Consider the following 24,402-nt stretch of genomic DNA (forward strand, 5'->3'; position numbering starts at 1 on the left):
TGATCAAAAAACTCACAATTTACCACAGTGGAACTCTCCTATACTTTGATCCAGTTTGTGGATTTTCTCACAGGAGCAATCAGTGAAAACGTCACCATCTTATGTGCTGGTGTGGTCAGCTGTAAAGGTGCATGTGTGCTTCAGCCTAGTGATGTGCCAGTGACTTGAAACATACTTTCACTCTTTGACAGAGTACACATTGGGACTAATTAAGCCTTTTATGGCCTTTCCATTCAAAGTCATGAAATTTTGCTTTTCCAGACACTATAGTATGTACACTATATTTCACACATTCAATACCTATTTTCTCTAGATTGTGGACTACAGAAAATCCTCTGTCTCCACACAGCAAGTCCCTGTTTCTGTCTTTAATCTTCTCCAGAACTCTGATGCTATTCCTTTGAAAAATGGATTGTTGTAGTAGCTCTGCTGCCTTCATGTGATATTGTATTGAGCCCTTACTGTCATGTCGATCAAACAATTTAGCATGATGATTGTAAAGCATCTGTCGGTCTGCAGGTTTCAGGCTCCTGGTATATGTGCTCAGCTTCTCCTAGGCCATCTTTTGACTATGTGTACATCTTTGCAAGGTCTATTTTTTTTCACAAGTGAAGAATGAGGGTAAAGAGAAATCACCTCCTTATGGATAATGATGGCTCTGTCAATCATGCTTTTGTCTGAGCTCTGACTGACCCTGAAAAAGCAGTGTAAAGCGCTTTGAGTGCCAATAGGTAGAAAAGTGCAGACCATTTACTATTTACCTTTCGTAGCACAGTGCATCACATCTCATCAGATATCTTCATCTGGATGTTGTTTCAGAGCCTCCTCGGCCAAATCAATGTCGTCATCAGCAGAGATGTAGTGTCTGTAAACTCTAAGTAATGCTTTCATTTCACTGTAGCTGCTGACAGGAACCTGCTCAAAACCTTAATGGCCAACTCACGTACTTCATCTTAGATTCTCTCATTTTTTAGCCAGTTGGTTAAGGTTGTGTACAGTGAGGTGCAAGTTCTCTGGATCCTGTTCCTTGGCCTTTCTTATTTTTTCCAAGATGTCAGTGTGCAGCCCTGTGTTGCTGTCCTTAAAACTATGCATTGATGCTACGGTGTGGCTGGTCTGCCACTCCACCATGTCCATCTGCATCCTGATGGCTCTGTCATTATACAACCAGAGCCTTTTTGTCTCTGCTGAACTTCATCAAAGTCCAGGCTTTTTCGGCGTAGATCTTTGGATGCAGCTCCTCCTGAGATTGAGATGGGTATGGGCGTGCACCTTTGATCAGGTAAGCCGGACTGTAAGCTTCTTGTCCCAGGTGGTGGTGCAGCCAAGCCTGGCTCCTGAAGTTCACCATCAACCATGGTCCTTCATGTATAGCTGCTTTTTTCATATGGCAGAAGGCCTCTGCAGCCTTGCTGAAGAAACTCTGGGCATCTTCAGTGAGCTCCAGTATGTAGTGAATGAATCCCTGCAGGTTGTATATGTGACCCAGGCAGCATCAATGTCTTCCAACTTAGCCCTCAAACGGAAAAGCTTGGTCCTGCTAAGGTCAATGTCCCAGGTCAAGCGGCACTGCAAGGCCTCCAGTTTGGACTCCATTGATGTTTGACTCTGAGCAGCACTGATGGTAAATAATAAAATAATTAGAAAAACACTATAAATGTTGGGAAATAAGAGAAGGAAAATTTGGTACAGAGTATAAGCCTGAAGGAGAAATTAGGAAGAAAAAAGCAGTTATAAGCACAGAATAGACAGCACAACATAGGCAGCAAAGGAAGACGGATGTAGAAAAGTGAAGGAGAGAGAAACTACACCTGCAGAAACTCAGAAACTCAAAATGTTCACTGTACAAAGCTAGATACAACTTTCAGTCAGTGTTTACTCAGAATCCCTGATCTCGAGGTCATGCCTCCCTGCAGGCTGAGTTGCTGTAATTCACAAAAGTACATTTGCTTAATAACATTAGTGTACTGGGATATATTCCTTTTCTAAACTACAATTCATAGGGAAACTACTGGTTACTGTAATATTTGTAATGAATGCTTTTTCATACATAAATGCAGTGGTGGAAGAAGTGTTCCAGCCATCTGTCAGTGAAGATTCTCAGTGGTTAAAAAAAGATTGAATCATGTCAACTGGACGTCTTTCTTCTTGGTTTGAAATGTTTTTCTACTTATCCAAACAGCTTCTTCAGTGTGAATAAAGGGGCTAAGGAGCCGAGTTACATCCCTCTGAGTAGCTTTCGTTCCATGCTGGCCTGAATAGGATGGAGGTGGGAACAGTCATCAAGATTCAACAATTATGACCCTAAACCCCTAAAACGGGGGTCGTTACGGGTGACCCTCTTTGTGGTTGATAAGCTCACTGACAAGGTGTAAATGTTGTTTATTGGGATTTTATGTGATAGACAAACCCAATGTGGAAGGAAAATGATAAATGGTTTTCAGTTTTTTGCACATGCACATCACTTTTCAGATTTTGTAAACAACATTTTTTATCACATAAAATCCCAATAAAATATATCTACTTTTGTTTGTAACATGACAAAATGTGGAAAATTTCAAGGACTACGAACACTTATGTAAGGTTCTGTATGAGATCCCAAAATTATAATTAAGTTGAAAATTGAGTTCATATTAATTATTGTGCATTTCGACGCCCCATATACATCAGCTGAATTATGTTGTGCTTAATTACAAAACGCTTTATAAAGCAGAAAACACAAACATTTCACATGTCAAGCTTAACAAAACATTCTGTTTTGACATGCAGCCTTGCGAAACACAATACAGCTTCTAACATATGTGCACATATATCCTGTAAAACAATCACTCCCTCAACATAATTATAAGCTGTTCTTCCAAACTGTCAGCATTTTCTCTACTGACTGCTATTGGTCTCTAATGGTATCTACTTGTGTTGTCAGTGAGGTATTTCTGCTCCTCCTATAGAATCGCTCCTGGCTTGTTTCTTTTTTAATTACCATCTGAGGTCTTGTACCTCTCTCCCCGTTTACTTCTGCTGACATTCCGTTTCTCCTCACCTCTTTCCCTCTGCACAATTTAATGGCAGTCAGGGGTGAAGTAGCTCATCTCACTGTGGGCTCTTTCTAAACTTTCTCCTCCCCATTGGATGTTTGTCTCTTTAACAACGGGAAACTTCTGCATCTACTCACCGTCTTATCCGTCTCTCCACATTGTATTTTCTTCCAGAGTGTCAGCAGTCTTATATTGAGTCTGATCAACAATTAACATTAAAAAGCAAGAAACTGACAAAAACTAATCAAAAGACATAAAATGATACAGAAAAGACCACAACCACTTTGCCAACTGTACCACTCAGGGGCCCTTAAGAAGTACTATACTTGTATATGAACAGTGAAGGGGCAGTTTTCTTGTAATCCATCCATGGCTGTATCACAACCAGTTTACAATGTAGTACAATAAATAGTCATTAACCTCTGTCACTGTCTTCACTACAGCCAGAAGCACTTTTTTATCTTTTGTTTGGATTTTATCACCTCACATATGGAATCACAATGGCAACAAACACTATTTTCTGAATTACCTTAGTAGCACTTACCTTCTCAATCCAATGATTAATCATCTATTAATTGTAGAGAGAATCAATGCTAGATGCCATTTCTCATTTAACGTACATATTAATTTATCAATATTTTTTGCTGAAGAAACAATCATTTGTGCGTAGTTCTGGAATCCAGGAAAACCTCTGTTCTCACTGTAAATGGCTACTGTCATTTCATGGAAATCCATCCTACTGTTGACATTTCAGCGTATTAAGATTAATAATGAGGTGCAGGATGGCCGTGCAGAGCTACAAAGTAGGGTGGACATAGCCCAAACTGAGCTAATACTATTACTCCCCTAAGTAAAGCAGTGACCCTGCATTTAGGTCCTAATCTGAATCATGTAAGTGCTGCACATTCCAACTATGCTGGATGCTGTCAGCCTGTGTAGCTGCTGTGTTTGTACGTGAAAGACCACCATGTCTAACCTGAGCACTGGCTGCAGCCGCAGGGCTCAACAAGCAGTCCCAGTGGACTGTGCAGGCTGTGAGCCAGCAGCGACTGGACCGAGGCCCACAGGCTGTTTCCACTCCAACGCTGGGAAGCAGCTGCTCCCTATTAAATTCCCCACCATCTATATCAGCACTGGGCAGCAGGTAGCTCTGCTGGCCACTGATTACGGCACCTACAGTGATAAAATCACAGACATGCATGCACAGACATTTTTTTATTCCACGTTAGGCTATCTATCCCAGCAGGAGATATTAAAGCTGTCAGTATTCCACAGACAGAGATAGACACTGTCTAAGAGCTCACAGGAGAACATGACTCATAACACTAAGATCATCTGGCAACATGCTGTGCTGTAGCCTGCAATAATCTTATTTAATGTCTTCTATATGTGCAATAAAGGACGATAACAGAGGCACTGCTTTTATATTTATAGAGAGCAATGAAAGACATCCTGTGATGTGTGCACATTAGTCAGACAGACAGAGATATTGGTAAGATCCCATCAACTGGAGCTGTGGAAGATCAGCTTTTTGACGTCATTCCGGTAGAATCTTCAACTTTTTACCCTCACTATAATCTAAAAACAGTACAAATGCATGAAGAAGATTGCTGTAGCACATCTTGGCAGACAGTGGGATGAAAAGGAAACAACAGCTTTAAAATCATGTAAGAAATGTTGGGTGTAGTGTACTGTAGTTAATGTAAGAGTCAAAGCGCCAAAGGTCTGAATACATTCTTACGATTGACCAGCACCACAAGACACCTGGCTGGCTGTTCTGGAACCTCATTTTCTTGGTGTTCCCTCAAGCCTGGATCTGTGATATGACTAAAAGAAACAGTAAATAACTATCTCCTCGGTTTCTCTTATCCAAGAAGCCGTAGTGAAGCCAGAAACACCAAAGATGGAAGAAATGGGATTGGGCTGGTTTCTGGCTATTTTACCACTACTTTTAACTTCAAATGCCTTCTTGTTTTTGAGTTGCTCCCAAAACAGACACACTGGTATGAGAAATTACCCAGAATTGGCAAAGTATTGCCAAGTCTCTAATTTGTTAGTTTGAGATGCTATATTTCGAAATGAGTTTTACTACTCATCCAAGTTGCCTCTTGCATCCACGTATACTAATTTTTTTGTGTGTGCATGTGGGCCAGTGCATTGAAGAGTGCTCAGAGCACCGGAGAGACTGAACACCCTCTATGCGGAAGAATCGAATTCATTGATTCTAGCAGTGGAGGAGCAACATCTCAGGGCCAGAATTTGTATTGTACCTTCATCTAATAGGGCAAAAGACGCTTGTCTTCGGTCAATATTGTACGTATGGTCAGGGGAGAGAGATGGTTTGAGAGAGGGGGGATACATTAAGGATGCCCTAACCAACTTTCCTTAGATGGACATGGCCAAAGATAAGGAGGAAGGAAACTCAACCTCTGCCTCAGAGCTAGAAGGTTGGGAGCTTGCATCCCTGGCCAACCAATTTGCATGTTCTCCCCATGTTTCTGTGGGTGAAAAATGGACTTTCACAACGGTAAGATGACATTGTCTGTAGATATTAAGGTGTATACCAGATTTGTTGTTTGATTCTGATGAGTAAACGTCTTTAAGTGCCTAATTTAGAATGTTATACAAGATGATGAACATTCAGGTCTCATTATCCAGCTAGAACTGCTACATGCTTTGTTGTGTGTTATGGTTGTAGGACAAACCCATGTAAACCTTTGGGACCCATGGTATTAGCATGAACATATGGAGTGTGTTAGTTTGCGTTAATTAGTTTGTTCTGGTAGCACATATCATGGCTGATTTTCAACTAATGCGTGTGTGTGTGGGCTGCTCTCTCCCACTATGCTCCATGCAGAAGCCATTAGACGAAAGTATAATCAGCCTCCACCTCACACGTTCATAACATCCCCCCCATTAATTGGGCAAACATTGATTATTTCTACTTTGTACCTGAGGTAATTGAATGAGACTGCCGTGACTTGGCTGCAAGTGTTGCCAGTAAACATTCCAGCTGGTGTAACATGATAGGGAGGTTGTTCATTTATTGTACTGCTATGGTTCTCATTAGAGCCATGCTGACACTGGTACCGTAGATGATTCCAACCTGATTGCCTGTTGTCACATTGATGATGTCTCACATCTTATCGGATGTGGATAGATGCAGCTGAGTCCCAAAATGGAACTATTAATTTTTATTTTCAGATTCTGTTATTTTAATATCCTACACAGGAAATAATGGGTTAGTCACAATGTATTGTCACAGAGTTTATAGAAATCTTGCATATCCTATTTAACTGTTTTACTAACTTTCTGGTTTGGAGAAAAACTGTTTAATCCAGACCAAAGAGTTACAGCCCCAGTCTACAATACTAGGTATGGAAGTAGAATAGTAGCAAAATTATTTGTGTGTACAGGGATCTGTGTGTGTGTACTCGGATTTGTATGTCTGTACTTTTGTTTGTCTGTACACAAATCTGTAACTGTAAATAATATGTGTGCATGTAAAATAATGTGCAAATGTATTCATTCAAAAAACTCCAAGTCTCCATAAGGAGAATTGCAACTGCATTTCCAAAAAAGTTGGAATGATGTGTAAAACATAAAAAAATGTTTTACTTACAATAGAACATAAATAAAATCAGATGTTGAAACTGAGACATTTTAACATTCCATGGACAATATGAGCTCATTTTGAATTTGATGGCAGCAACACATCTCAAAATAGTTGAAACAGGGTGATGTTTACCATTGTGTAGCCTCCCCTCTTCTTTTAACAACTGTCTCTAAATGTCAGAGAACCAGTTGCCTGAGTGTTAGGAGAGGAATGTTGTCCCATTGTATTCTGATGCAGGACTCTAGCAGCTCAACAGTCTTGGGCCTTTGTTGAGAGATTTTTCGTTTTATGTTTCGCCAAATGTTTTCTATAGGTGAAAGGTCAGGACTGCAGGCAGGCCAGTTCACCACTTATACTATTCTCCTGTGAAGCCATGCTGTTGTGATGGATGCAGTATGTGGTTTAGGCTCGTCTCGCTGAAATATGCAAGGTCTTCCCTGAAAGAGACGTCTGGATGGGAGCATATGTTGCTCTAAAACCTCTCTGTACTTGTGAGCATTGATGGAACCTTTCCAGATGTGTAAACTGCTCACGTCACAGGCACTAATGCAACCACATACCATCAGAGATGCAGGCTTTTAACTGTTCGCTAATAACAAGCTGGATGGTCCCTCTCCTCTTTAGTCTGCAGGACACAAATGTGACACAAGTGTTTTCAAAGAGAATTTTGATTCATTTGATTCATCTGACCACAGAACAGAGAATTCTCCTGATTCTCTGAATCTTTTAATGATATTATCTACTGATATTTTATGTTAATGAATTTTTTAAAATGGTTCCACAATTTTTAGACAGTTTGCAGCAGTTCTTAAACTGACTTGAATCATGATCCAAATAAATCAACTTCGGTTTTCCAAAAACTTGTCACAATAGCACAGACTTGCATTCAAGATGGAAAGTAAGACGAGAGCTGTGCCCACTTCAAGTAGAAAGAATGCTGGACATCCTTTTTGATGCCACATATGTAGCTCAGACAGACCCACCATTGCAGGGGTACACGTAAGCCTGGCTCCTATTTAACCCTTTGTTTAAACACATTTAGTTTGACTTTGCCGAGCTTTACTTCCTGCCCCTGGCTGTTGTTCTGTAGTCTTAACCTCATTTTGTATGCACGCACCTCTTTCAGGTGCATTATTTCTCTCAGACTATTTAGGTTGGCACTTTATAATTCTGTTAATATCAGCCTTGTTGTATGTATGTGTTTTCCTCCCTTGTCTCTCCGGATTCCATAGAGATTAGTTTCTTCACTCCCCCCTCACATCGGCATCTAGGTTAGTGTATTTTGCTTAGTCAGTTGCCTGTCAGCAAAATGGTGCAGTTTAAACACTTGTCCTGTCAGATGACAGTCTTTGAGAATAACACACTTGTAAGTGAATTGGATCATTATCAATAATCAGGGGCTCTAAAAAGAAAAGCAAGAAAATGAAATGAGCAAGGCTGACATTTATGACCGAAAAAAGTGTGGAGAAGCACCAGCAATGACAGACAGAACTGGTAAAGGTGAGCTAGGCAGAGACTAAAAAACAAAGATCAGATTTCAGATAGGTATGTGTATTACCCCCCATATTAAAATGTGAACACAAATTCAGCATAAAGAAACACATTAAAAACTATGTGCTCCACTTGCTGCAAGGACATGATCAGACACTTGGCTGTGATTTGTCATTTATCAGCAGCACATCACAAACCAGTGGATACAACAAGAAAAAATGATATAAATAAACTCTACACGTGGGTAAGTCATTAGAATTATTGGACCTTTCACCCGTTGTTTTGTTTTAATGAAAAAGGAGAGACTCTTTTGCTTTATAATCATTGAGTAAATCTATGAACAGCCTGACCTGGATGAGTCTGTAACACTTAATGGGTAAATGGTTGTTAAACACTTCATTTGTATGGCAGTAAAAGGCTAGTGGCCAAGTGCTTATTTGAAATTGCTTGTACTGGAATCAGAGCTCAGGGTTGAAAGTGTGGTGGTGTTGGAGTGGATGTGGGCCACACTTTGGAAAATTCTGTGCATAATTCGTAATAACTGCCCTGAGCCGAGGCAGTGATATTCTTAAATATTTTAGGGAGTTTTATGATTTAACTGTTTTTCGACTAATTTTACAAAATTTGGAAATAAAGAGCAGCAAATCATTGACGGGAGTAAAAGACCCACACAGATAATCTTGATAACAAGCAGCAAAGAACAACAACAACAACAACTTGCATCCCTGGCAAACGTGTGGGTACATTTCCAGAGATTGGCAAAAGCTACAGGCAAACAGACTTTCATCACCAGCTCCAATAGTTTCCACTAAAGAGAAGGAAGCATTTACAGGAGATGAAGAAGACTGATGAGGGACTTCCTTAAATGGAGAAAATAGGTGTTTGTGTGCTGATTGTTCCACTGGTCAAAGCAATAACTGAAGATAAATGATAACATTTTATTTTCAAGCACATGTTGAAAATGTCAATTTGACCCTGGTGAAAGCAGCTTATCAGTCTCTTAATTTACAATAGGTGTAAGTACTTTGAGTTGCAGACCTGAAGTGCCCACAGTCTAATATGAACGACATTTAAAGCTTTGTTTCTGTGTTAACTATCTCCATCCCCCCTAAGTTATAAGCAGAAGAGCTGAACACAGCCTCATTTGCCTTCAGTCACTTGTTGATTTACACATTTCGAGGCATCAGTTTGGAAACAAAACACAAGGGAACAAGTGTTTTAAGACTATTTACATCAAGTTATTGCATTTTAGCTTTTAACATGATGATGACAGCAGGCAGATAGAACAGTGTAAAAAAAAAAATTGTCAAAAAATCTTAATACATTTGCAAGGAGGTAATCAACAAAAGTGTCTGTGTGGTGATTGTGCACAGAGCAGGGAGCTGCTAAGGAGACTGAGTGACAAGTAGCTGGCATTTGTAACCTTGTGTAGGCCTCACCAGGTGCCACCACTTTACACTAACAACACCCAGCCTGCAGGCAGCTGCAAAAGAGAATAAAAGAGAAACATATGGGCTGCAACATATTGTACTACAAATTGTTCAAAGTAATGAGTATTTATATGTTTTCTTTGTTGCTATAATATTTCGTCATAGTGTGATTTGATTTCAACCACTGTGTTTTTCAGAGTAAAACACATTTTATGTATAAAGTTAATGTCAAACCATCATTGCATGGTTTTGCTGATTCCTCACCACTGTTGCTGAAAACCACAACAAAAATACATTTACACAAACGTGAAATATATTTCTTAACAGTAAGAGGACAAATAAAGTGCTGCTAATGAGAAAGGGTTAGCAACCAAAAACAGAAATCACATGTTCGATCAGGAAATACCTGTCTACACAACAACAAAAACAAAAAAGAAACCCAGAACGGTGAATTGCTGACAAAAGTCTAACAACAGCACAGTTACGTTTCCATGTCCAGGTAATTGTCAAGGACATGAATATTTATGGTTTTGCTGGTGAACCTTCCTGGTGCTACCACTTCATGCACCACAATCACTCATCAATTGGAAGACAGACAGACCATAGTGTGTCAGGAACTAACCGCCAGACTTCCAAGCCAGGGCTGGCAGGAGATCACTGTACACGCAGCAACGTGTCACCAGAGCCTAAAATGAATATGGATGAAGTACCTGATATTCCAGTGAACCGAGGTGTGACAGAGAAGAACATTGTGGTAACTGATTAGCATGCTGTGGAGACAGGACAAAGTGGGACAATGCTGAAAGCTGAACTACCATCATTTGTTATTGTGCCCATTGATGATGCGTGGATGGGCAAAGAAATGATGAACTTTTGACTAGAAAAATGCTACTGATGGGTTATTTAAGATACACAAAGGCCTGTTTATGATGAACAGTGCGGTGAGACCCAGTCCATCATGTCTTCATTTCAGCCTGTCCCACATCTGAAGGAGTTGTAATGACATGAGACCAGAAGGTTCTGACCTATGGATGTGATGTGATGTGAGTCTAATCAGTCCTTTAGTTCCTTTGTGAATAATTCCGCCAAAGAATCAGCAGACATTTTTAATTCCTCAACACAACTGAAACAGCTATGTTGTTTAGAATGAAAGCTAGAGTCATTCCACCTGCATATTAACTAACAAGCTGGGCATAGTCAGACAAATCAGACCTGGCTCATCTTGAACAAGGCTGTACACGCTGTACATGCTTATCCCACAGCTCATAGCACAAAGGAACTGAGGGAAATAGAGGAGACGCTCACAGCTGGACCTCCACCCCTGAAGCACGCTTCATGTTCACACATTCACTCATCCAACCCATAGCTTTACCTTTCCATTCCGATCAACACATTCATTTATTTAAATGTAGTGGTCTTTGTTAGTGAAGAATGGAACTGAATAATGAACACAAAATACTGTCACCTTCAAATCTTTTCTCTTGATTCAGTAATTCTGAATGTTCCATCAGCCTTTTCTTCATGCTGCACTTCTCTGTCAGACCCACAGCTGCACAGATTTTCTGTGTGTGGAGCAGCTCATACATGATGCAGTTTGATCAGCGTGTTGCATGGAGGTCTGCCACACACACACATATACACACACGCACACACGGCTGCTGCTTCTTTAACAGTATGCTGTTTGAAGAAGGAATGAAAGTGATAGTGCCTGACAGAGAAGCATGTGGGGAGATGGGAAAGAACAGTGAAGCAGCATGAGATTCTCCATATTCTCAAGCACCTTTCTTTGCCTTTCCATTACTTTAATTCCCTATTCATGCGGTGCCAAGGTCAGACGAAAAATATATTCTTGACCGCAGACACACCAGTTGACTAAACAATCTATAGTCCACCCAAGGAAAGACATTGTGATATGATGGGAACTGGAGAACAGCTACTTACAGACAAGAAACATCTCTGGGTCACTAAAATAATATCATTTATGATTAATATATAACTTCTGTCATTTTCTAAATTATTTGTAATGCACACTATCGCTATACAGATGCCAACATCAACGCCTTTATTTGCATCCTGTTAGTTTTCTGTATGCAGCCTGGATTTGTCTGTGGCATATTCTTCCAAAAGCTATTAAAACACATCAGCCAAAGACCCTGCTTCATTAGATGCTATATTTTTTCATTCCATTGACATATTTTTAGCAAATGTTGCCCCACATGCTTCAAATTGGCATTTCCTTATACTGCTGCAGGTCAATATACATGTGATCTACGATTTCCATTAATCTGAACAATGGTTATGTTTGCCACACATTTTAACACGAAGGAATATGTCAACTGATTTTCCACTAGGAGCCACTTTCACAGAATTAATATGGCTGAGAGCTACTCATGTTTTGTAACATTTATTCGCATAGCTCATGTCAACAATTAGGTGGAAATAAACAAACTGATGAGCTTTTTTCCTGAACCTTTACAAAATGTTGGTGTGCACAACTCGCATTTTGCATTAAAACATCACAAAAATATTTTTTATGTACTTTCGCATGTAATGTGTCTGTATGCATTTCTTTCTATTGTATTCTCTTACTGGGGGTATCAGCGGCGGCTTTGTGGATACGCGATTCATTTCATTTGCATTTGTCTGGATGCGGCGAAGGGGTGAACATCTACTGCTCTGACAGAAGCTTGAGGGGCTGCTGTGCGAGGACTGGGCCATCTGTGAGTTCTTTGGGACATGGGAAGGGCCTATGCCAGCACTCATTGAGAAGAGTGAGAATGATATGTGCTTTCTCGTCAGAGCCTCCAAAAATCTCCAATAACACCAGAAATAGCCACTAGTATCTTTTTTGAAAAAGAGTCGCTAGAGGGGCCTAATCATCAAATAATTATTTTGCGTAAGAAGTGTGCAGGACACCTATGAATTTGATCGGATATACGTGTAAGTTGGTTTTTTTAATTAAGTTTTCAAATTTATGTAGGATTCATTAACCTTTGGCAAGCTACTTGAAAGGTGAGAGAGCAACGTGCTGAGACCCCTGGTCTAGGTTTTCTGACAATTAAATTCCTGTGGCACATTTAAACAAACTAATCCGAGGTTGTTGGCTGACAAGAGACCAAACATGAGTAGAGAAGATTTAGCATTGGTATTGATGTCTGATGGTGCCTTTGGACAATATCACCAATTTTCCTTTAATAATAGTGGCAACAACGAATAACCAAAAGACCCACCGGTAATTGTCCATGTGTTGGCATCAAGAGATATGATAAAAGGTCATGAGGAAATGTTGCTTGTGTTTAATAAACAGATAATTATGAGCCAAAAAGTTCATAATCAGTGATTTCCACGACATCTTCTACAACTGCGTCATTGGTTACTCAACACTCTGCTCAAAACACTTTTTCTTGGATAAATCATTAGCTAGTTTGTGCTCGATAAAACTAACAAACAACAACAACAACAAAAAGACTACAGGCAAAGACCAACTAACCCGCACGTTATTTACTGGGAGAGACAGGATGTAACTATCCATACCAGCAGGTGGTGGAGGTCTAAATTCTGTAGATCCAAAGGGGGAAGAAGAAGAGGAAGCAGTCCTTAATTACCATTGTCACACCACTCTCACTCACAGGTTTTAGATTTTTCATTCCAGATGGCCATGTTGTTGTGAAAATATGCTTGGAGGAGAACAGCCTTCCATCCGTACCCTCCTGACTTTGTTGTTGTCTGTTTCTCTACTCATGCATGGATTTGCTAAGCTAAACAGCCAATCAGAGTGGTTTCTCTGACCATCTGGGGCTGCCACTGATGCAACACGCTGAATCGGCTGAAAAGCCGCTGTCTGGGGTCCAACTGGTGCCAATGGTGTGGGACACACCTCAACAACTAGGGCCACAGACGCTCACAGATGGCTCAATATGGACCGACAGCCGACTGTTGGCTTGATGTGTCATTGCCCTTTGGCTACCTCCTCTGAACAGAGACTGTAGACTGGCCTCCTTTACTTTTATTTCAAACCATTGGTCTTCTCTGTTTGATCGTGGACATATTTGTCTAACTTACCACTCTTTCAAATGAGAAGTTAAATGTATTTAAGAACTTCTAGTGGGTCCACAGGCCACTAAATATCTTCCTTTAATCTCCCTTAGGTGCTGCTTCCTCTGTATTTATTAGGTGTATTAAGTGTTTATTTGCATCAATGTGCCATGTTTAGACTCATTTAAGGACTAACTATCTTTTCTCAAGCTACTTTCACCCAACATTAAACATAACATTTTCCAGTCCCACCAGTGACCTTTAGTGTGTGGGGAATGACGAGCCAATTAAAGAGCAATCAAGCACATCCCTTTAAGACACAGAACAGCGTCACGGTCTTTGTTAAGCTGAGCTTTTGATAAAATTACAGAAACAAAGAAAGCAGTGACTCATTCTTTTAATACGAGTTACTGTGGCTTTCGGTGATATTACTGCACTTATCCCACATGCATTCAGGTCTCACACAAGGCTGCAAGATTTAATTTTTTCTTTATTATATTGAACTCACCTTTCCTCAAGTGAGAAAATGTTTTTTTTAAAAGTGAAGACACAGTGTGGTTGTTTAGTGCATATGAGGCGTGAATACAAACTATGAAAACAGGCCTGCATGCTTTGGCATGTTCCACTGCTGTTTATGGGAAAGTCTGGCAGCACTATTGAGAAACAAACGGCTGTGTGTCCAGCATACAAATGTTAGCAGGCTCTCCAGGGGAGGCTTATAATGAGAAAATACTGAATAGGCTGCAAGCCTGATTTCTGATGCCAGAAAAAAAAAAAACAGATTAGTCTGCATGGAACATTTAACTGAGGACTCACTTTATTTAAATGTATGTAGGACACACAAAAAAGTAAAAATTCTTCTAAGGTCAGTGAATTTCTCTTACTGCTTAAAGCCCCCTTCATCTTATTATGCCTTAAGTTGGGTTCATCTACTCTCACCGTCCAAAACTTTGTTAAAGACAAGGATGCATGTTTAGAATATCTTGCAACCTGAATAAGCATTTCCAATGTCCATGAAGTATTCACCCTTCTTATAAGGCTTCACCTTTAATTGAATCCCTTTCAATGTAATTTGGATTTTTTTTTTTTAATTTCAGATTGTCCGTCAGATAGTCTAGTGACCTGTCCATCCTGTAGCCTAATCTAAAATAGAAGTAAGTGTCCCTTTAGAGTCATTTACCTAAATCTTTGCTGGTGCTGCTAGTTGGTTTCCAAAGTTACACAGGTCAAAGGCAAAGGTTTTTGAGGACAGCCTGCTCTAGGTAGCTGTATATCTGTGCCTTGTTCCTTCCTTTCTTAATGATTGATTTAACTGTACTTCAAGAAATATTCAGCTACTTGGACGGTTTCTTGCATCTGTCTCCTTGACTTCTGCTTTTCAATAATCTTCATTATGTAGTTTGTTTTTAGGATACTGATTCAAATTGGACCTTCCAGATATGGGGTATTTATACTACAGTCCTTTAAACACATTCACTAAACGTAGGTGATCTTGAAATTTAAAAACCAATTAGCTGCATCAGTGATAATTTCCATGAGTTACTTTAATGGGGCAGAGTAAGGATAATAACGATAAAGGCGCAGCATTAAGAAAGGCGCTGCAAAAAGCCACAACGGAAATGGCTCTTGGAGCAACTAAAAATACATTTACAAATCTAATTGTCTACTTGTCCCTTTTTAGTTTCCCCTTGAAACATTGCTATTAAAGTTGTCTATGACAGTTCTGGGGGACACTAAAAGGTGGAAACCCGAACCGCTGTAGACACCTGACAACTGTCCGTTGTATTGTGCCTTTTTTCAGCGAGTTTCTTAATGTTTCCTGTGTTGTCAAATTGGTGAAGTTGTTTTTGTATATTTGCTTGTGTTTCTCAAATTGCTCTCAGGGCCACTGTACAATATCCTACTTAACACAAACACACCAATTTTAAGGTTTCAGTGTCTTGACAGTGTGATAGACTTGAACATTAATGTTTGAGTTATCGTCGGAGTGTGAATACTGTCAGTACTGTAAACTGTGTGATTAGTAGTGGATTTCTCTTTCATCTACATGGTTGTTGGTTTTTGGCTGTTAGCAGAGGGCCAAGCTACAATATAGAGCAGCTGCAGCTCCACCCCACTGTGTGTTCTTCAAGCTATTAAGTGCCAACATTTGTGCACATATTTAGAATAATAAATTATGTTCTGTGTGTCTTCAGAATTCACTAAGACTTCAACAGAGAAGTGTCAGACAAATAGGAGCGTGCAGACATACACATGCTCTGTGCAAAGTGATTTTCAAAGCATATTGAAATGAATAAGCCAGTTGCAAAGTAGAAGCTAGAATCACAGTGAACTGAATGTTCAAACACATGAAACCCAATGGTAAACAAAAAATGGTCTAACAAACATTAGTTGACAAGAAAGACCTGCTCGAACTCGAAGCTCGGTGGCTCAGCAACAGAAAACAAATGTTGGCTGCGCAGCCACTGTGGTGTAATGGCACCCGTCTTTTTGCAACTCATCTGCATGTAGGCAGGTGGCTGTCTGGGCACTCAAGGGACAAATACCTTGACTAGATTGGAGACTACGGATGGCTGGCAGTGTTAACTGGAACTGTAGCAATTTGCCAATCACTGGCTAGTTGTCCAAAGTCATCTCTGGAGCCATCGCTACCTGTTCCAGCACAAAAGACTGAACACATCCAGAGGACTACTTCAACAGTGCTCTCAATTAGGTGATGCTTGCGTGATGCTTGTGTGTTCTGCATAAGTGGATTTAGACTGATAATGATGGAAGAATAACAATAACCCCAGTTAACAATATGATGTGTGGCTTAAGTTTTTTTTTTAAACACCCTTTCCCACACCATTTCCCACAAGCCCAAGTTCTTTGCAGCTTAACAGATGAAACCTTTCTAACTAAACTTAGTAAGGTGAATAGGTTTAAGATTTAAAAATAAATCATAAGGGATTAACATGTTTTATCACAGAGACACTAATTCGAATATGAACAGTTACATTAGAGGATGGGCTCATGTGAAACCAATAAAGCTTTTGGAATAGAGATTTCTATATGATCACACATGGAAGATGATCTCAGGGTGTCAGATCTCTGCAGTTGATTCAAAAACAATCATTTGATGTAGCTACTCCAGCTCCACTGTGACTTAATAGGTCACAGATATTCAGCAGTAGGATTCAATTAAATTTAATTCAGTTTATTTATACAGTGCAAAATCTTAAAGAATTGTAGAGAAGCCCAACAAATCCCAAAGCAATACATAAGCATTATGTATGTTTACTTTGGTTTTATAAAACTTGCAAACTTGAAAAATGTGACACAGTCATTTACGTCCTCTTTAATTTATTATTATTGAGGTGGCTCAACTCATTGCCCAACATGGTGAATTTATAAAACAATGCTGATAAAAAGGTGAAATATGTGTCTGTGATCACATCTCTCATGACAGAATTTTTTCAGCACATCCAAGATTTTTCTACCATTGAGAACGATATCAAGCTGTTCGCGCCTCCCTTCATGATAAATGCAGAAGAAGTGGAAGAGAGGCTGCAATTAGAACTTATAGAAATGCAGTGTGATGATTCTCTGAAGACTCAACATCAGCTTCTCTCCTTCCCTGACTTCTACCCACTAGCTTCTCTCCATTGGCTTCCCATTAAATCTAGAATAGAATTTAAAACCCTGCTTCTTACATATAAAGCTCTGAATGGTCAGGCTCCATCATATATAGAAGACCTCATAGCACCATATCATCCCAGTAGACCACTTCGATCTCAGAATGCAGGCCTACTTGTGGTTCCCAGAATTTCCAAAGGTAGAATGGGAGGTAGAGCCTTTAGCTATCAAGCTCCTCTCCTGTGGAACCAGCTCCCAGTTCAGTTTCGGGAAGCAGACACAATCTCTACTTTTAAGTCTAGGCTTAAAACCTTCCTCTTTGTAAAGCTTATAGTTATAGTCATGCTGCTATAGGCTTAGTCTGCTGGGGGACCCACCCCCCAATGCACTGAGCTCCTTTCTTCCTCATGTCCCTCTCTCTTCTCATCCTACATTTATATGCCATTACTGCATGACATTAACTGTTTCTCTCTCTCTCTCCCATAGTTTTCTTTCTCCCTCTCTCTCTGTCCCTTTCTGCAGGTGTCCCCAGCTTTGGATCTGTGTTTTCCAGTGCAGCTACTGGTCCTACCAACCGGTTGCTTTTTCCTCTCTCCGCTTTCCACTTACCCCAACCAGTCAGGGCAGATGGCCGCCCACCCTGAGCCTGGTTCTGCTGGAGGTTTCTTCTGTTAAGATTTTTTTCCCCTCCACTGTTTACCATAGGCTTGCTCAAGGTGATTTTTTTGGCTTTTCTCTACATATCTGTATAGTTTTTTCTTTATTATATAAAGTGCCTTGAGATGGCTGTTGTCAATTGGCGCTATATCAAGTTGAATTGAGATGAATGTTTAAGACAATGCTTCAAACACACACATCATCTCTCTCCAAACAGTAATGTGGCTAAAGCAGTGTTTCAGTGTGTGTATGAATGGGTCAATGTGAAGCAATGTTTTAGGTGCTTTAGATAAAAGTGCTGTATAAGCAGATCATTTACCTTTTACCTTCAAACAACAATAAAATATTACAACTCTTGTTGGATGCATAAATTATTATTTGTACAACTTTTGTAAATCTAACAAGTAGTTAGATTCACTGAGCATTTTTCTTGATGTTTGGTGAGACCCCATGCACATATGAACCTCTTCCCGCACTTATCACAGAGGTTTGACATTTCTTCAGTGTAGATCTGCTGATGTTTTACAAGTTTGCTCCTGTCAGTAAAACCTTTCCCACACTGGTCACAGAGATACGCATCTTCTCCAGTATCGATTCGCTGTCGTTTTGCGAGTTTTCTCCTTGTAATAACACTTTCCCCCCTCTCAGCACAGATGTCTGGTCTCTCTCCAGTGTGGACACACTGATGTTCAACGAATATACTTCTGTCAGAGAAATTCTGCCTGCACTGCTCACAGTGGTGTGACGTATTGACTGTGAGACCATTCTTTTGATGATGCAGGGGATGTTGACTCTCTTCACCCTCATCACAATGTCCAGCTAGGTTTTGTTCCATTTGTTGCTAATAATTAAAAGCAGAAAGAGATTAGAGGGCACATTGAATGGTTAAGGTTGTTGATGCATGTCATTATAAATAAGGGCAACAATACTGTAACGTTAACAAAACTTATGTTGCGATGTTGGTTCACTATCATAGATTGCATAAAAAGAATGACTGGAGTAACTTACGATTGCACTTTTTCTATGCCACATGGTTCCATTTCTGTTCAAATCCACTTTACTACATAGAACAGTAGGTGAAAGCATCACCATGAGGTCCAGTGCATGAGAAGAATTATCTTTAACTTGCGCCATACATGTACAAGCATTGCACAAAAGATTAACAGCTCAGCAGCCACTTGTTGACTCGCTGTATTCAATTAATCTTTATATGGGTTTTTTTATCTTCGCTATGAGCATTAAAGAAGTCTTTTGAATGAAAGGTGAAAAATCTTCAAGATCCTCACACAACTCTGGTTGGCTACTACATAGATGCAGCAAACAACCCATCTACTGCCGGTGCATCTAGAAATTGCAGAAGAAAAAGCTGGAGAATTATTCCTTATTTCTCAGGCTTGTTGAATTACCTGCCAAGGACCACTAATGATAGTGTCAGGTTTGAAACTCAAATGCTTTTGTTTTAAAGGCAATGATAAACCCAAGATTTTGTCTTTTTCCATTTGAAAGGCTGAACTCAACGGCCTCTTAAAATCCTGGATTGTGCAGGCCAACAGTAAGCCAGATGTATTATCTTATTTTAGAGAACAATATAACCAGATGAAATTTGTTTTAGTGTCTCTTGTGGTTATAAACCTACTGTCACTGTCATTCAACTCACCTCTGCTGGAGAACTCATTTGACTCATGGTTTTTCTCTTCTTCTGTTTATACATCATTTGGTCAACTCTGAAAGAAATAGTATTATATTATTACTAGAAAATGCTTGTTGAACGCTTCAGCACCGAGAGGATTTTCCAAGCAAAGCTGGAAAAGATAGTTTTACGTATGAAATACGTATCCTGGTTAGGCAAACTTTAAAGCAGTTAGCCTTAAAAACTTCACAGGCAAAAACATCAAAGGCAATGATGCAACGACGTCATGTAATGTCATTAGTGACATCATCACTTTTAAAAAGTATAACATTCTTAAAATGTATAAAAGATATTACAACGCCCTATACAAGCAATAATGTGCGTTATGAGCTGAAAGTTTTGAAGTTTGAACAGTGTTTCTAGCTGAAAGTATTCCGGAGTAGTTAGGTACCACATACATACAGAAGATTAATAACTAGAAGAATAATAACAAGAAAAAAGCATTTACAAAAAGAAAATGCACTGTATATGCTTTAGAGCTGAAAGGATTTTCCAAGCAAAGCTGAAAAAAGCTGATTTGTTCTTACTGAAATACATGAAAGTTTTGTTTTTGCTCAAATAGCTGTAATGAAATGTCGCTTCCTATATTCTGGTTAGGCAAACTACAAACTATTATCCTTAAAATTTACAAAAGCTAAAACATCAAAGGCAATTATGTGACGTCAGTGATGATGTCATCAAAGCAATAATTTTTGCATGCATTAATTTTCTTTATAAGCTGAATGTCATGAAGTTTGAACAGTGTTCTTGCTGAAAGTATGCCGAGTCATAATAATGTTAATAATAAAGATTATCATCTGAATGCTGGAGCAGTCACAGTTATCCTGTCTGCATTTTTCATAAAAGCTGAATCTTTTAACAACAGGATCAATTTCGTTAATTCACTAAATAATAATATACATTTTATAGCACAATATGTTAAACAGTCTTTAAGTTTGTTGTTTTCAAATGTTCCTCCAGCTACACTGGGAGGGAAGCAGATAAAGAAAGTTTGTTCTCACCTTGTAAGAGCTTAATGTATATCATAGACTCTTGGAGTTGAAGGGTGTCTTCACGCAGCTCAAAGTTGCAGGTTTCCATGTTGATGGTTTCCATGGTGATCAAGATTGAGTCAGTCCAAATACAAACAGCCTGGTATTGAAAACCTTTTTAAAAATAAGTAACTACTAAGTATTTACATCATCTGCTTAATGAGTTTCTATTTCTTTTTCATATGAGGTAAATAATGGTACTAATGGTTATAATGGTACAACTACATTAAAGAACTAGAATATATCTTCCTAATCAATCATGTTCTAATAAGTGGGATGAAACAGTGTTATCTTATTTCATCTCATCTCATTATGCCCTTTTGTTCTTCTTCCAGGCTTGTCAGTGTGCTGCTATAACAAGTACATTTAGATACTGTTCAAACTTCTAAATGTCCAAATTATAAGGACATCAATGCATGTATACAGCTTTGTAATTTTTTTTATACTTTTTAAGATTTTTAAAAATATTTTTTATTGCTTTGACGACATCATCACTGACATCACATAATTACTTCTGAAGTTTTGACTTTTGACTTGACCACTGGTTTGCTCTCTGCCTAACAAGGATATAAAGAAGTGACATTTTATTCCAGCTATTTCAGCAAAAACAGCTCAGCTTTTTTCAGCTTATATGTGATACTTTGACCTACTGAGATTTCAGCTTTAACATTCTCTTTTCCTTTGGGTTGTTTCCCTTTCAGGAGTCGCCACAGCGAATCACGTGCCTCCATCTAACTCTGTCCTCTGCATCCTCTTCTCTCACACCAACTAACTTCATGTCCTCCCTCACTACATCCATAAATCTCCTCTTTGGTCTTCCTCTGGACCTCCTACCTGGCAGCTCCAACCTCAGCATCCTTCTACCGATATATTCACAGTTTCTCCTCTGAACATGTCCAAACCACCTCAATCTGGCCTCTCTGACTTTATCTCCAACACATCTAACATGAGCTGTCACCTCTTCTCAAAGTACTTAAAGTCCTGCACCTTCTTCACCTCTGCTCCCTGTAACCTCACTGTTCCCCCTGGGTCCCTCTCATTGACACACATGTATTCTGTCTTGCTGCGGCTAAGCTTCATTCCTCTGTTTTCCAGAGCAGACCTCCACCTCTCTAGATTTTCCTCCACCTGCTCCCTGCTCTCACTACAAATAACAATGTCATCTGCAAACATCATAGTCCAGGGAGATTCTTGTCTAACCTCATCTGTCAGTCTGTCCATCACCAGAGCAAACAAGAAGGGGCTCAGAGCTGATCCTTGATGCAGACCCACCTCCACCTTGAACTCCTCTGTCACACCTACAGCACCTCACCACTGTCTTACAGCTCTCATACATGTCCTGCACCACTCTAACATACTTCTCTGCCACTCCAGACGTCCTCATACAATACCACAGCTCCTCTCTCTGCACCCTGTCATACGCTTTCTCTAAATCTACGAAAGCACAATCCAACTCCCGATGACCTTCTCTGTACTTCTCCATCAGCATCCTCAATGCAAATACTGCAACTGTTGGACTCTTTCTAGGCATAAAACCATATTGCTGATCACAAATGTTCTGATCAGCAAAATGATCACAAATGTAACTCAATTCAGCTTATTTTGTACATTTTTCAAATTTCTTTGCATTTTTATAGTAAATGCTCAGCAAAAGCAAATATTTCAGCTCCTTCTGCAAATCCGTTTTTTCAGCTTACGTATGTATTTGGCACCTAATTACTTCGGCATACGTTAAGCTAGAATAACTGTTCAAACATCAAAACGTCCAGCTCATAAAATACATTATTGCTTGTATAGGGCTTTATAATATCTTTTATACATTTTAAGATCGTTATACTTTTTAAAGGCGATGATGTCTCTAATGACATATTCCATGACGCCGTTGCATCATTGCCTTTGATATTTTTGCCTGTTTTTAAGGCTAACTGCTTTGAGGTTTGCCTAACCAGGATATGTATTTCAACAAAAACACATCTTTTCCAGCTTTGCTTGGAAAGTCACAGCACAGAATAATAGTAATAGTATAATACTTTTTCTTTCAGAGTTGAACAAATGATGTGTAAACATAAGAGAAAAACCATCAGACAAATGAGTTCTCCAGCAGAGGTGAGTTGAATGACAGTGACAGTAGGTTTATAACCACAAGAGACACTAAAACAAATTTCATCTGGTTATATTGTTCTCTAAAATAAGATAATATATCTGGCTTACTGTTGGCCTGCACAATCCAGGATTTCAAGAGGCAGTTGAGTTCAGCCTTTCCAAGGGAAAAAGACAAAATCTTGGGTTTATCATTGCCTTTAAAACCAAAGCATTTGAGTGTCAAACCTGACACTATCATTAGTGGTCCTTGGCAGGTAATTCAACAAGCCTGAGAAATAAGGGATAATTCTCCAGCTTTTTCTTCTGCAATTTCTAGATGCACCGGCAGTAGATGGGTTTTTTGCTCCATCTATGTAGTAGCCAACCAGACTTGTGTGAGGATCTTGAAGATTTTCACCTTGTATTCAAAAGATTTCTTTAATGCTCAAAGCGAAGATAAAAAAACCCATATAAAGATTAATTGAATACAGCGAGTCAACAAGTGGCTGCTGAGCTGTTAATCTTTTGTGCAATGCTTGTACATGTATGGCGCAAGTTAAAGATAATTCTTCTCATGCACTGGACCTCATGGTGATGCTTTCACCTACTGTTCTATGTAGTAAAGTGGATTTGAACAGAAATGAAACCATGTGGCATAGAAAAAGTGCAATCGTAAGTTACTCCAGTCATTCTTTTTATGCAATCTATGATAGTGAACCAACATCGCAACTAAGTTTTGTTAACGTTACAGTATTGTTGCCCTTATTTATAATGACATGCATCAACAACTTTAACCATTCAATGTGCCCTCTAATCTCTTTCTGCTTTTAATTATTAGCAACAAATGGAACAAAACCTAGCTGGACATTGTGATGAGGGTGAAGAGAGTCAACATCCCCTCCATCATCAAAAGAATGGTCTCACAGTCAATACGTCACACCACTGTGAGCAGTGCAGGCAGAATTTCTCTGACAGAAGTATATTCGTTGAACATCAGTGTGTCCACACTGGAGAGAGACCAGACATCTGTGCTGAGAGGGGGGAAAGTGTTATTACAAGGAGAAAACTCGCAAAACGACAGCGAATCGATACTGGAGAAGATGCGTATCTCTGTGACCAGTGTGGGAAAGGTTTTACTGACAGGAGCAAACTTGTAAAACATCAGCAGATCTACACTGAAGAAATGTCAAACCTCTGTGATAAGTGCGGGAAGAGGTTCATATGTGCATGGGGTCTCACCAAACATCAAGAAAAATGCTCAGTGAATCTAACTACTTGTTAGATTTACAAAAGTTGTACAAATAATAATTTATGCATCCAACAGAGGTTTGTAATATTTTATTGTTGTTTGAATGATCTGCTTATACAGCACTTTTATCTAAAGCACTTAAAACATTGCTTCACATTGACCCATTCATACACACACTGAAACACTGATGACGGGTGGCTGCTATTCAAGGTTTTCAACCGACCCACCACTCTCAGACTGAGACCTGTGTATCGTATCCAGTATATTGGTGAAATGTAACTAATGACTTAATTACAACTTTGAGACGTTTACTTATGCTTTTGCCACATTACTGTTCGGAGAGAGATGATGGGAAAATTATTCCAATCCATTTATTTTACAGCTGTGGTTACTTGGTTCTTTTTACAATAGGTAAAGAGTTTGACAGAGACAAGACAGGACAGTGGGGGAAATTTTATGATAATTTTATGA

General features: G+C 39.4%; 1 pseudogene; it reads right to left on the reverse strand.

Moving 5' to 3' along the window:
* Positions 1-767: 767 nt before the first annotated feature.
* On the reverse strand, positions 768-20,664 carry LOC137129134 (uncharacterized; annotated as a pseudogene).
* Between the last annotated feature and the right edge of the window lie 3,738 nt (positions 20,665-24,402).

Source organism: Channa argus, chromosome 6 (genome assembly GCF_033026475.1).
Source record: "Channa argus isolate prfri chromosome 6, Channa argus male v1.0, whole genome shotgun sequence".
NCBI classification, from domain to species: domain Eukaryota; kingdom Metazoa; phylum Chordata; class Actinopteri; order Anabantiformes; family Channidae; genus Channa; species Channa argus.